Source organism: Sapajus apella, unplaced genomic scaffold (assembly GCF_009761245.1).
Source record: "Sapajus apella isolate SASKATOON/1434 unplaced genomic scaffold, GSC_monkey_1.0 scaffold46, whole genome shotgun sequence".
NCBI classification, from domain to species: Eukaryota; Metazoa; Chordata; class Mammalia; order Primates; family Cebidae; genus Sapajus; species Sapajus apella.
The window spans coordinates 9,989,991-10,006,224 of NW_022436986.1; positions in this window are offsets into that span (position 1 = coordinate 9,989,991).

Below are 16,234 nucleotides of genomic sequence, written 5' to 3' on the forward strand. Positions count from 1 at the left end.
ATTGGCATTGGAACTGTTATGATACCTGAATGTTGTGCTTTAACATGCTGGATCTGGCTTAATTGTGTAATAAAATCCACCCAAAAGCTTTGCTGAGTAAGAAAGTCACCACACACTTTTCATTAGTCCTCCTGACCAATCTGTTCAACGTATATAATTGCAAGTGTTTACAAGTGTTGACTTTGGAAGTACAGAATGCGGGCCCAAGATCAAAGCAAAGGTGTCTCATTTTCTGGGTAATGTAAACAAAAAGATGATGTAAAAATATTATGCTTCTCCTGAATAGTTTCCATAGATAATTAATATGAAATAGTTATTGATATTTCCAGTTGTGACATTTTCCATTTATAGGAAACCTAAGATTTCAGTCGGTCTCATATTATTATAGTAAAATTTCTTATGGAATTAACTAATCAACGTTTTCCTTCATTCTTTAATAATGGGCTCATTTAATAGCCAAATCCATTAAGTTAATTACATATTGGATCTATTTGCTGCTCAATTAGAGTTCACATAAACATGCAATTTGATAATTTAACTTCAAGTTATTAATATTAATAAAATAAAATATTCAATTTATAAATAGAATATTATTTTGATGTACCTTATGAAAGAAGACATTAATAAAATGGGTGCAAAGAGGCTAAACAATAACAATAAATCTTTTTCTACTGCATTTTTGCTTCACACTTTAATATAAGAATATACATTTTAATTATTGCCATCTTTTAATTGCTGTCATTTATGGTTTTCCGATTTCAGAAGCTGCAACTATACTACTATCTTTCTGTGACACTCCACATTCTCAAAGCCCACATACATGGGGTCAACAAATCCTGTTAGTCTGGAAGAGTCTTGCCGATGCCTTCCCTCCATTCAGACCCCACTATTGGTGCTATATTTGAGCCAAAACCATTTCTCTCTAGAGAAAAAATGCAGTGGTATATAATACATTGGCTTTCTGCTTCAAATATTTCTCCATTCCAGCCCACTTTCAGTGTCATCCATGATTTAACTTTCATCAAAATGAAATGAAATAGTGGGAAAAAGAAGCAGAAGGGTGTTTCAAAATGATGGCATCATACCTATAGTCTTGATATTGAGAAAAAGCATTAAATTATGTGTTTCTAAATGTAAGGTACATGGTTCATTAATAAACAATATGTAATAAAGGAAAAAATAGATTATTTCAGTTTCCTCACTGCTTCCAAATTAAGGTTAGACTCCTTAATATGGTACAAAAGCTTCAAAACCACACTAATTTTTCAGCCCATTCTTCCCCAAAGGAATGTTTTTGTCAGTCATGTGTCTTATTTATGCCTTCCTTCAATCATTCTGGAAGACCCTGTCTTCCCACCTGAGCATACCTCCTCATCTTCTAATTGCCAATCCTAATGACATTCCTTCTGTGAACCTTCTCTCAAATCTTTGAGACAAACATACCTTACCTCCTACATGCACTCACTTTGAACATTTGGCTGTTTTATAGCCTATATTATACTGTGGTTGTTGAAAGGTATGTCTTTCTCAAAAGTTGAGTTTTTCTTATTCTTTATTCTTCAGCTCCTGAAACACAATCCAGCACAAAATAGTGTTTGTTAAATAAATAAATACATTAAGTCTTCGAGAAAAACACATCAGCTAACCAAAACATCATCAGATCACATCAAGGCTCTCGAACTTGAGCTTCTCTCAAACTGTTTTATTTTCAGCTTCTATATTTATGGAATAAAAAGTACACTAGGGATCAGTGTTATAATAATTTATAGTACTGTCTCCTATGTTAATGCCTCTATGGTGTCCCATGAACTAGAATAATATTGTGGACAAAGAATGTGATTTGAAGTGAAAGAACATGACTTTCAGTGCCACTTTGACATTTTCTTATTATGTGACCTAGTATAAGTTATCTAATTTCTCTAAGCCTCAATTCCCTCCTTAGAGAAGAAGAGGATGATAAAGGTGGCTCTAACTCACAGACTTTTATAACAGATTGTTGTAACCTCAGGGTAGGTGTGAGTCACTAATGAAGACTTATAGCTCTCAGCCCCTTGCTAAGATGTCTAATTTCCTCCGTAACCTGCCTGAGCTGATCACATTAAACATGCTCGACATCCATCCAGCTTCTTAAAGCATAAATTGTGTAGTGGGATTTCGGGTGCAGATATCAAAATGAGAATTATGGTTTCTGCTGTTGCTAACATAGACCCCCTGCCTTAGGCTTGGGAATTCTTATCAGTGAGGCTCCATAGGCCTGAGAATTTCTTTAATGCAGAAAAGAGTGAATGAGATAGCTTGGGGAAAGGTTTATTCTATCTTACATGGAAACTCAAAACTCCTCATTTAGAGGGAAAACAATAACTAGGGTCAGAGCTCAAGTATTCAGTAAGTATCTCTGTGAAAACCAGAAACCTAGAAACAGACTCTTTCATACCCACACAATTTTAATATCCCAAGAGCCTCCTATAAATGCCTGGCCCAGGAACTTTGATGCATTGAGTAGTTATTATTGCCTTTGTTGCTTTAATTTTTTTCCTATTAGGGATGTATGGAATAGACTCATTATTGGACAATTTACAAATCCTCTGACAATATACCTCTTGAAATTCTTCATGCTCGTGGTTAGATGAGCAAATTTGTCTGGATTTTTGTGTTGAGTTTTGTGGGAATTTTTTTCTTGCTTTCCTGCTTCTCTTCTTCCCTCCCTTCTTTCCTTTCTCCTCGCTATCTCTTCTTTTGCCATGCGATGGTTAATACTGAGTGTCAACTTGATTGGATTGAAGGGTGCAAAGTATTGATCCTGGGTGTGCCTTTGAGGGTGTTGCCAAAGGAGATTAACATTTGAGTCAGTGGGATGGGAAAGGAAAACCCACCCTTAATCTGGGTGGGAACCATCTAATCAGCTGTCAAAATGGCTAGAATATAAAGCTGGCAGAAAAATGTGAAAAGACTAGACTGGCATAGCCTCCCAGCCTACATCTTTCTCCTGTGCTGGATGCTTCCTGCCATAGAGTATCAAACTCCAAGTTCTTAAGTTTGGGACTCAGACTGGCTCCCATTGATCCTCAGCTTGCAGGCAGCCTATTGTGGAAACTTGTGATCATGTGAGTTAATACTTAATAAACTTCCCTTTATATATGCATATACATAGTATATATATATATATATATATATATACACACAGTATATATGTGTATATGTGTATATATATGTGTGTATATATATATACTATATATGTATATATAGTGTATATATACTATATATAGAGTATATATATATAGTATATATATGTATACTCTATATATACTGTATACTCTCTCTATATATACTGTATACTCTCTCTATATATATACTGTATACATATATACAGTATATATGTGTATATATAGTATATATATGTATATACATACATATATACTGTATATATGTATATACTATATATATGCATATATAAAGGGAAGTTTATATACATAGTATATACATAGCATACATATATAATGTATATACATAATATATACGTATATATAATATAGTATATACATAGTATATATGTATATATAATATATGTATATACATATAGTATATAGTATATACATAGTATATACATATATATAACATATACATATTTATATCCTATTAGTTCTGTCCCTCTAGAGAACCCTGACTAATACAATTATGTTTTATAAAGCAAAAAAAATCCTTCACACACAAGGCAATTTGATCTTACACTTCTATTCAATAAGTGACTTTTGATACAGAAAAAAGGTTTGTAATTATTGGTCAACATTTTCTTAACAGTGGACTCAAATTCTATTATTTTATAAATAATATATTTATAAAATAAATTTATGAGTTGTAACTTCTGGTTAGTTACTTCATGACTTTTAAACCACGGGTGCTTAAATGGGGTCAAACAATAATACCATTTTCATTAGGTTGTTGTAATAAATCTATGAAGCCCATGTCACAGTGTCTGGAACAAAATAAACACTCCAATACTATTTATTTTGAATAATACTTCCCCTAACATGTACCCACATGCAAAGATGTGCTGGAGCCAGCTTAATAGTAGCTTATAAAAGCATTGCTAAATATTCAGAAATTTTACTAGTAAGTTGTTAAACTATTGATACTTGAAACTGACTATAGTGCCAATACAAAGACCAGGTGAATTAGCAAATACTGAGCCAAGCACAGTGGTTCATGCTTGTAATCCCAGCACTTTGGGAGGCCAAGGCAGGCAGATCACAAGGTCAGGAGTTCGAGATCAGCCTGACCTCTCTGTTAAGAATACAGAAAATTAGCCAGGCATCTGTAATCCCAGCTACTCTGGAGGCTGAGGCAGAAGAATTGCTTGAAACCGGGAGTCAGGGGTTGCAGTGAGCTGAGATCATACCATTGCACTCCAGCCCAGGCAACATTGAGAGACTCTGTCTCAAAATAAAATAATTAACAAATACTACAAATTTGGGCTTATGTTTTGAGTGGTAGTTTGCCAACCTATCATTGTTTATATACATGAAATTGTATACATGGGACAAAAAAGTATAATAATGTTTACCATTAGGTCACCGTGTATTAACCCAAACATCTGGATATTAAGTACTTCTCTATATAGGTTTCTTCCATTACAGTTGTAATGATGATAAAACAAGCTAAGTTGTATAAAAAAACATTGACAGCTCTAAAGTAAACCGTGGCTAGATGTGGTGGCTTACACCTGTAATTCTGGCATTTTGGGAGGCCAAGGTGGGAGAATTGCTTGAAGCCAGAAGTTCGTGACCAACATTGGGAACATAGCACGAACATTGTCTGTACCAAAAAAAAAAAAAAAAGTTGTAAGGTTATTTCCTGTTCTGATGCTAGTGACAATTCAGAAAGAAACATGATTATATAATCTAAAATCGTTTATTAAATATCTCCTTTCATTAGACATCCAAAAATAACTTTGTGTTGTGACATTCCTAAGATTATATTGATTTTTGTGCCTATATGTTTTATTTAGATAAGGAGGTTGAGCAATTGAAAGAAAGACAAGATCCAGGCTCTTTGACTAGCAACCACGTGCTTTTTTCCCCACCTCATCCTACTTTTCCATAGCTGGGATCTTGGCAAAAGCTGTACCAACTAATTAGCACATCAGTTGTGACTTAATTTCCCTCAGTTTTTTTACGTGAACCTTAGAATTTAGCTTCAGCAGCGTTCTCTTGCTTATACGAAGAATAATATTAATTTCTTTGGGTAGTATGCATGATCTCTTTACTTGAAATGTCCATTGTCTTGTTCCATCTAGGCAAATTTGCCTCACTCCTTCCCCTCTGAAAGCTTTCTGATAACTTAAAAACTATCACTATGGAATGTACTGTTATATGCATTTCAATTATTTACACACCTACTCATCATCTTTTGGACACTGAAATGTTTTGGAAGGAATATTGGGCAATATAACTGAGTAAGATCACCTATATTCTCTTTAAAATTCTACCAATATCTTACATCTTTATACTTTATTGCATAAGGATTCTGAAGGTAATTGTCTTTTTGAACAAGCATGTTGAATGGAATGAATCATACTTTCTCTGAACTGTTGGTCATATTTTACGAACCTGGAAAGTTACAAACTTAACACAAAATGAAAGCACTCATTAAATCCTGTTAGGTTTTACTCAGTCATAAACACACTAGTCAGTACTGGCATAATTCCCATTTGCTAATCTGTAAAGCACAATGGATTCATGAAGAACTTTGCCACAGTGTTTGAAAATGGTTGGGAAGTCTGGATAGATTCAGGCTTTACCATTCTGTTAATGGAAGACAGTGTAAATGAGGCCAATATCAGCAGCTTGTTTTTATGATCTAGTTAACTTTGAGCAATTTGATAGGGAGGCAAGATCCCAGGCCCTCTGACTAGTATTCATTACATAGGTTATACAGAGAAAAATAATCAGACCCTTCAACTAATTATAATACACTCCGTATTCTTCTGTTTTCATGCCTGTTAAAGACATACCCAAGATGATGAAGAAAAAGGTTTAGTTGGACTTACCATTCCACATGGCTGAGGAGGCCTCAGAATCATAGTAGGAAGTAAAAGGCACTTCTTTCATGGTGGTGGCAAGAGAAAATGAGGAAGACGCAAAAGCAGAAACTCCTGATAAAACCATTGGATCTTGTGAGGCTTATTTACTACCATGATAACAGTATGGGGGAAGCCACCCCCATGATTCAAATTATCTCCCACCGAGTCCCTCCCATAACATGGGAATTATGGGAGTACAATTCAAGATGAGATCTGAGTGGGGACACAGAGCCAAACCACATCACTCTACCCCTGACCCTCTAAATCTCATGTCCTCACATTTCAAATCCAATAATTTATTCCAACAATTCCCCAAAGTCTTATTTCAGCAATAACCCATCTAAAACAAGACAAGTCCCTTCCACCCTGGCCTGTAAAATCAAAATCAAGCTAATTACTTCCTAGATACAATGGGGTTACAGGTATTAGGTAAATATAGCCATTCCAAATGGGAGAAACTGGCCAAAACGAAGGTGTTACAGGGCCCATGCAAGTCCAGAATCCAGTGGGGCAGTCAAACTTTAAAGCTCAAAAATGATCTCCTTTGACTACGGGTCTCACATCCAGGTTACGCTGATGCAAGAGGTGGGTTCCCATGGTCTTGGGAAGCTCTGCCCCGTGACTCTGCAATGTACAGCCTCCCTCCTGGCTGTGTTCACAGGCTGGCATTGCGTGTCTGGGCTTTTTCAGGTGCACAGTGCAAGCTGCAGGTAGATCTACCATTCTGAGGTCTGGAGGAATGTGGCTGTCTTCTCACAGCTCCACTAGGTGGTGTCCCAGTAAGGACTCTGTGTGGGGTCTCCAACCCACATTTACTTTCTGCACTGTCCTAGCAGAGGCTCTCCATGAGAGCCCCACCCCTGCAGCAAACTTCTGCTTAGACATCCAGGTGTTTCCATACATCTTCTGAAATCTAGGCAGAGACTTCTACACCCCAGTTCTTGACTTCTGTGCACCCACAGGCTTAACACAATGTGGAATCTGCCAAGGCTTGTGGCCTGCACCCTCTGAAGTTATGGCCCAAGCTCTACATTGCCCCCTTTCAGCCATAGCTGGAGTGACTGAGACTCAAGGCACCAAGTCCTTAGACTGCGCACAGCATGGGGACCATGGGCCCTGCCCACCAAACCATTTTTACCTCCTAGACCTCTGGGTCTGTGATGGAAGAAGCTGCCGCTAGGTCTCTGACATGCCCTAGAGACATTTTCCCCATTGTTTTGAGGATTAACATTCAGCTCTTCGTTACTTATGCAAATATCTTCAACCAGCTTCAAACGGGATTTCCTTTTCTATCTCATTTGCAGACTACAAATTTTCCAAACTTTTATGCCTGCTTCCCTTTAAAACTGAATGCCTTTAACAGCACCCAAGTCATATCTTGAATGCTTTGCAGCTTAGAAATTTCTTCTACCCTAAATCATCTCTCTCAAGTTCAAAGTCCCATAAATCTCTAGGGCAGGGGCAAAATGCTGGCAGTCTCTTGGCTAACACATAACAAGAGTCACCTTTGCTCCAGTGCTCAACAAGTTCCTCATCATCTCAGACCACCTCAGCCTGCATTTCATTGTCCATATCATTACCAGTATTTTTGTCAAAGCCATTCAACAAGTCTCTAGAAAGTTCCAGGCTTTTTCACATTATCCTGTGTTCTTCTGAACCCTCCAAACTATTCCAACCTCCGCCTGTTACCCAGTTCTAAAGTCGCTTCCACATGTTTGGGTATCTTTTCAGCAACACACCACTCTATGGGTACCAATTTACTGTGTTAATCCATTTTCACACTGCTGAAAAAGACATACCTGAGACTGGGAAGAAAAAAAGAGGTTTAATCGGACTTTCAGTCCCACGTGGCTGAGGAGGCCACAGAATCATGGCAGGAAGTTGAAAGCCACTCTTACATGGTGGCAGCAAGAGAAAATGAAGAAGATGCAAAAGCAGAAACTTCTGATAAAATCATCAGATTTCGCAAGACTTACTCACATCATGAGAACTGTATGGGGGAAACTGCCCCCCATGATTTATATTATCTCCGACCAGGTCCCTCCCACCACATGTGGGAATTATGGGAGTACAGTCAAAGATGAGATTTGGGTGGGGGTACAGAGCCAAACAATGTCACACTCATTCTTCTTATTGATTATCAGTAACATCCTCCCATATCACCTGTATTCTTGCTAATAGTTACATTCATTTCAATCAATCAACAATCACTCATGGGGAAGAAATGAACACTTGTGTTACCGCCATATCCCTGCACCCTTTGACATCAATTTGTGTATGTTCATGGGTTGGTGTCTCCTGGATTTGTGGGTAATGGAGAGTTCTCCATTCCACATCCATAGTCTCAAATTCCAGGTCTGTGACCTTTTCCTGACAGTCTCTCAAGGATTCTGACTCACTACATCCTTTATCTTTTTGTTGGACAACTGTCCCATGATGAGTAATGCCCAACTGAGTCCATAGTCTCAAATCTCAGGTCCATGATCTTTTCCTAACAGTATCTCAAGGATTCTGAGTCACTATGTCCTTTCTCTTTTTGTAGGACGACTGTGCCATAATTAGTAATGCCCAGCTGAGTCCCCTAGCAGTCCTCTTTGAAGCATACACCTCTTTTTTTGTTCCTTTGAACTCACCAAAGAAACAAATTCCAATAAAATACAGCTGAATGAAAAGTACTCATTGTGTGAGAGGTCTAGGTTTTCCACAGTTCTGCTTAAAGCCAGAGACCAAGCACTCTGATAGTTATGATTGTCATTGAATTCCTAGGCTTCAAGGTGATGCTTTCTCTAGAAATTGCAAAACCTCACCCATTTCTGTCTCCTATCTATAACTAAACTCAGGGCCTCAAAGCAATCTTAAATTTGTTTTATTTATATATTTTTTTAATATCTAGAATATAGATAAGCTCCTTGAGGAAAGAAATCATCTATTATGTTCATACTCTATGCCTAGTGTCTAGAATGAAGCCTATACTTAGTAAGGCTTTAATAAGTAAATTAAAGGTTATTTAATAGTAGGCTGCTGTTACCTATTTGAGGAGCTACATAATAGGTATTCAAAAAATATTTTGGGTGAATGGATGAAAGAATCTCGTAAAGAATATGCAGAAAATAATCACAGCTGATATCTAGTGAATGTTCAGTTCATGTGAGATATTGTTGTCTATGCTTCATGTGTTTATCTGTGTGTGCACTGTTTAATCCTCAAAACAACAGTAAAAGGTAAATACTACTATTCCCATATTGCAGAAGAGACCACTGAGTCACAAATAGACTTTCTAGAAACATGACCAGAAACCTGGTTAGCTGCATCGCAAGAAATGAACCCATTTCAGCTGGCTGCTGAGCCTGTTTATTACTATTTAGAACAATTGTAAGTCCTAAAGAATGCAAAATATGCAAACATGCCAAAAATTCATGCATCTATACACATGTATTTTTTTTTATAATCAATGATCATTTTGAATAGACAAAAATATTTTAAAGGTCAATATTTTAATAAACATAAGAAAAGCAATCGTGTTATATCTAACATTAAATTCATTTCACCAAGGTAAGCCAAATCAAAGACATAACACAAACATCTGGGCATTAGGATAGTCAGGTATGCAGAAACACTTGCAATTATTTTAGAGGGGAAAATATCTTTTTTTTTATGAGAGAAAGAGTCAAATCTGGTATTAAATGTCACATGTGAAAATATATAAAACATTGGAATTAGGAGACAGGCAATGTTTTCACAAGTATAAAAAGTAGTATTAAGTTACCCATTAATGACAGTCAATGGCAAATTGATCTAGAGTGTTGTTCATTATGTAACTTGCAATTTTGATAATGTCAAAATTCAAATGAAATGTCTGCATAAATAAAAAATAGTATGAGATAAGATGACAAAATAAAACAAAAGGAAAGCCATAATATAAGTAATTTGGTATTACTGGAGAGAAAAACATATACACCAGGACTAACCAAAAATATAAATGAAGAATATATCTTCATCTAAGTAACTACTAATAAAAGATGGTAGAAATAGTCACATTCCAGGATGAGCCTATATTTAAAAAGGAACTCTCTATAGGTAAATCCTGAAATACTATTTGAACCCCAAAGAAAGCCAGAAGAGTAGAGAACAGATACAGATTATCTGTAAAGGAACACAAATCAGATTTACTTCTGTGTTCTTTACTGCCTAAATAATAAGAGATGTACGTGGAAAAAAATCTCCAATTTTCAAGGAAAAAAACGTATATAATCAAGAATATTATATAAAACCAAGCTACATTTCACATCTAAATAAATACAATGACTCTTCTAGGAAAGGAAGTATTTATATTTAGTTTTATACCATTCTTAATAAAAAACTAATATATACATAAAATAGAAGCAATATTATGAGCTCCAGAATGGATAATTCATGAATTAGAGGACTTAAGCACTGAAAACTGTGTGTGTGAATATACACACACATATATTTACATATATATTTTTTATCAACACACAAATCATTGTTCTCAATCTGACTCGTAAATTTAATATAAGTTCCAAAATGAATCTTGGATGAAAGATATATAAAATATTTTAAAAATGTAAGACAAATTTCAAAGCCTATCAAAAGGCATTTGGAGTATATATAGAGGGCGGAAAGAAAAGTGATGAGGAAAAAACAAAAGCAAATATAAATTACTTCTGTTAAAGAGATGTGATAGAAAGGGGATCATCTTATTCTTGACACCAACATTTAGAGAAACATAAACAAGAAATGGTGGTATCTGATGCAGAATAAGAAGGCAGATCAATAAAACAAGATAGAAAATTTTAAAACTACCAGAGAATATAATAAACTTAGCTTATGATAAAGGTGACATTTTATATCAGATGGAGAAAATGATGGATGTTTTAATGAATGCTTTGGGGACAAATGGCTAGCCGTTTAGAGAGAAAAGTAACATTAGACTCATATTGCACATCATACATAATAGTAAGTGCCAAATAAATTAAAGCTTTAAGTGTAAAAAATGCAATCGTTTCTGGAAGAAAATGTTATTGAAAAAACATCTAATCTTGGCATAGTAGAGTATGTCTAAGCATGACAGCAGAGACAGGAAAGCAAAACAAAACAAAACAAAAAGAGACGAAATGCAACAGTGCTACACACAGACTTAAAACATTTGTAAGATGTATGGCAAAGGTTGTAAGTCCCAAAATTTATGTTCTTACAATTTAATAAATACATACAAATCGTTCAATGGAAACAACTTGAGAACATTTTATAAAAATAGCCAATATAAAAGTCAAACCTGCCCAGGTTGCTTACGCCTGTAATCCCAGCGCTTTGGGAGGCCGAGGCGGGTGGATCACGAGGTCAAGAGATTGAGACCAGCTTGGCCAACATGGTGAAACCCTGTCTCTACTAAAAATACAAAACTTACCTGGGTGTGGTGGCACACACCTGTGGTCCCAACTACTTGGGAAGCTGAGGCAGGAGAATTGCTTGAACCTAGGAGGCAGAGGTTGCAATGAGCCAAGATTGTGCCACTTCAATCCATCCTGGCAACAGAGCAAGACTCTATTTCAAAAAAAAAAAAAAAAAAGTCAAACCTAGGAAAACATTTTTAATCTCATAACCAGTGAAAAAGTAGAATGTCTTTTGAAGTTGGATTATAAGGATGGTCATATATACTACCACCATATAAAGTTTTTAGAAATTTTTTCTCTAGATTATAACTTCCTTCAATTATTTCTTAAGATTTGTAATATATTTTATCCTAAAGAGACTTGTAATCATGGTGTTATGGTATTGGGGGAAATTAGGATTCTTGAAATTATTTCTTATCAGACACTGACTTGGCAGTATCAAAAGAATTCAGCAAATCCAAGTGTCTAGAATTTGAACCACCCTGAAGTGAAATGTGTTAGTGAGTTTTAATGAAAATGTTAATTAGGAAACCACATTTTTTTCAAAATGAAAGTTGGACTTTTAAAGGGAAGTAAACGTTTTGTCCTATTTTAAGTTCCATCCAGACCTCAGAAATATATTTACAGAATAAAAATATAAGAAATGAGAACAGAGGCAAAAAGGACTCAACTTACATTCAACCCACTACCACTGTCTTGCGTATATGGTGGCCACTAGCCGCAAGAAACTCTTCCAGCTTAATTTTGCATTAGATGGGACATGGTGGTTCAAGCCTGTAATTCCAGTACTTTGGGAGGCTGAGGCTGGCAGATCACCTGAGGTCAGGAGTTCTGGCAACATGGCGAAACCTCGTCTCTACTAAAAGTACAAAAATTAGCCCAGCATGGTGGCAGGCTCCTGTAATCCCAGCTACTCAGGAGACTGAGACAGGAGAATAGCTTGAACCTGGGAGGTGAAGGTTGCAGGGACCTGAGACCCTGCTACTGCACTCCAGTCTGGGCGACAAGAGTGAGACTCCATCTCAAAAAACTAAATAAAAGTTGAACATGTACTTTAATTAAATTTAAATGAAATGGAAATTTAATTTCTTTATTATAATAGCATATATTAAATGCTTGATGTTGTTCAGGACATACTACCCCAAAATAAGGCATCTTGTTATTTCAGAAAACAGGAGAAGCAGAAATGTCATTCTCATCTTTCTTTAACCCTTCTCCTCTGAAGCAGGTCGGAAAACACTCATTTAAGATATGCCCTCTCTATACCCAGTGGAAAGGAACATTCATATCCTTAAAGACACAGGGACACGGATAAGAATATGAACAAACTAGTTCTTACAAATTTCCACCAGTTTATTGTCATTAGATCAGACCTCTTTTGTCCAAACATACTTCTCTATGACTATGCATTGATTCATCAAACCAGAGCATAAATATACATGTTTTCTTATTCCTTTGGGTTTTCATGTCCTTATGAATGCCTCTGTGACATGTAAAACTTATTTTAAATAAGTTTGCATGCCTTTCCCTTGTTAATCTGTCTTTTGCTATAGAGTCCTCAGGCCATGATTGAAGTGATTGATGAGAAAAAGAAATATTTCCTCCTCTGTATATTCAATAAACATACAGGGTTACCCTATTGGACAATACATATAGAGGACATTTTTATCATTGCAGAATGTTCTCTTTGCCAGCACTGCTCTATATAATACCTTCTTATAGTCTTGGATCCAGGTAAAATTAACCATTCCAACATAAGGCTGCACAGAACGTTGCACATATGTCTGTCATCTATTGAACCTATTTGTTAAATGTCTGTCTTCCTCACTAGATTCTAAGCTTCTTGGGGATAAGGGACATATCTAATTCATCATTATGAATCTGTCACAGTGCCTTCGTCTTGAGAGCTGTGTAATAAGCGTTGATACAGGGAAATGTTTGGAGGATGATTGTATCATGAAATATCCATAAGAGGAAGTGAAAAAAGGAGTAAATTAGTGAGTCTTTTATTTCATCACCCTCTTAATCTCTTGTTTCTACCAGTTCAAAGACTATCAACTGATTTTGAAACACCTCTAACATGGAGAAACAATGTCTTTAAAAATATGTAAAAATAAATAAAAAAGAAAATAAAAGTTTTTTAAAATGTGAATACTTTGCTCAGCATGGCCATTTTCACAATATTGATTATTCCTAACCATGAGCATGGAATGTTTTCCATCTGTTTGTGTCCTCTCTTATTTCCTTGATCAGTGGTTTAGACTTTTCCTTGAAGAGGTCTTTTACATCCTTTGTTATTTGTATTCCTAGGTATTTTATTCTCTTTGTAGCAATTGTAAATGGGAGTTCGCTCATGATTTGGCTCTCTGTGTGTTGTTGGTGTAAAGAAATGCTTTTGATTTCTGCATATTGATTTTGTATCCTGAGACATTGCCAAAGTTGCTTATTAGCTTGAGAAGGTTTTGGGCTGAGATGATGGGGTCTTCTAAATATATGATCATGTCGTCTGCAAATAGGGACAACTTGACTTCTTCTTTTCCTAATCAAATACACTTTTTATTTATTTATTTATTTATTTATTTATTTTTGCATAATTGCTCTGGCTAGAACTTCCAATACTATATTTAATAGGAGTGGTGAGATGACCTTCTTCACAGATCTGGATTAAAAAACACTTTAAACTTCATATGGAACCAAAAGAGAGCCTGCATAGCCAAGACAACCCTAAGCAAAAAGAACAAAGCTGGAGGCATCATGCTAACTGACTTGAAACAATACTACAAGGCTACAGTAATCAAAACAGCAGGATACTGGTACCAAAACAGAGATATAGACCAATGGAACAGAACAGAGGCCTCAGAAGCAACAACACAAATCTACAGCCATCTGATCTTTGACAAACCAGACAAAAATAAGCAATGAGGAAAGGATTCTCTGTTTAATAAATGGTGTTGGAAAAACTGGCTAGCCGTATGCAGGAAGCTGAAACTGGGCCCCTTCCTTACACTTTATACAAAAATTAACTCCAGATGGATTAAAGACTTAAACATAAGAACTAACACCATAAAAACCATAGAAGAAAACTTAGACAACACTGTTCAGGACATAGGCACAGGCAAGGACTTCATGACTAAAACACCAAAAGCACTGGCAACAAAAGCCAAAATAGACAAACGGGATCTAATTAAACTTAAGAGCTTCTGCACAGCAAAAGAAACAATCATTAGACTGAACCAGCAACCAACAGAATGAGAAAAAATTTTTGAAATCTACCCATCTGACAAAGGGCTAATATCCAGAATCTACAAAGAACTAAAGCAGATTTCCAAGAAAAAAACAAACCCAATCAAAAGTGGCAAAGGATATGAACAGATACTTTTCAAAAGAAGACATATGAGGCCAACAAACATATGAAAAAATGCTCATCATCACTGGTCATTAGAGAAATGCAAATTGAAACCACATTGAGATACCATCTCAAGCCAGTTAGAATGGCGATCATTAAAAAATCTGGAGACCACAGATGCTGGAGAGGATGTGGAGAAAAAGGAACACTTTTATACTGTTGGTGGAAGTGTAAATTAGTTCAACCATTATGGAAGACAGTGTGACGATTCCTCAAGGATCTAGAAATAGAAATTCCTCTTTTTCCATTTGACCCAGCAATCCCATTACTGGGTATATACCCAAAGGATTATAAATCATTCTGTTGTAAGGACACATGCACATGTATGTTCGCTGTGGCACTGTTTACAATAGCAAAGAACTGGAATCAACCCAAATGCCCATCAATGATAGACTGGACAAAGAAAATGTGGCACATCTACACCATGGAATACTATCCCACCATAAAAAACGACAAGTTAGTGTCCTTTATAGAGACATGTAGGAAACCATCATGCTCAGCAAACTGACACAAGAACAGAAAACCAAACACTGCATGTTTTCACTCATAGGTGGACGAAGAACAAGGAGAACACTTGGGCAAAGGGAAGGGAACAACACTCACTGAGTTAAGTGGGGAGGTGGAGGTAGATGGGAGAGGAGGGATGGGGTGGGGCGGATGGGGAGGGCTAACACCAGGAGAAATGCCTGCTGTAGGTGATGGGGAGAGGGAGAGGAGGATGTGGCATGTATGTACTTAAGCAACAATCCTGCAGGATGCAGAGCCCAAAGTACAATTAAAATAATACCTACACAAATGTACAAGAAAGAAAAAAAAATGTAAATAAACTTTAAGAACATTCCTGCATTTTACTTCAGTCCTCCATTCAAATTCAAAGCAGGAAAAGGACATTTCCTCTGTCTTAGTACTTCTAATTTCTACATTATGACAGAAGCCCCAATCTTTGTGTCCCATGCAAAATAAGGGTAAAAAAGGCATTAGGTGCATGATTAATATCAATTATTCTTTATGATCTAGATAATCAAATACCATCTGGCAATTTAGAAAAAAATCAACCACAGTAGCAAAAGTTGAATGCCAGAGTCAAATAAACCCTTACCCACTCACCAGTGTGCTAAGTCCCTCTGAGGTGTTTGACTTAACCTGTGAAATGCCACGTTTGAAAAAGGAAGTAAAGCTGTCTTTAAGTCTCTGACCTACTAGAAAATCATCTTCATGCATGTGTTAAATTTTGTCCTTGTGAAGACTAAAAATACTCAAAGGCAGGGACCCAGTTGCACCTCAAGTAAAATAAAGAACTGATAATATGAGTTAAATGCAAATGAAAACTGAATT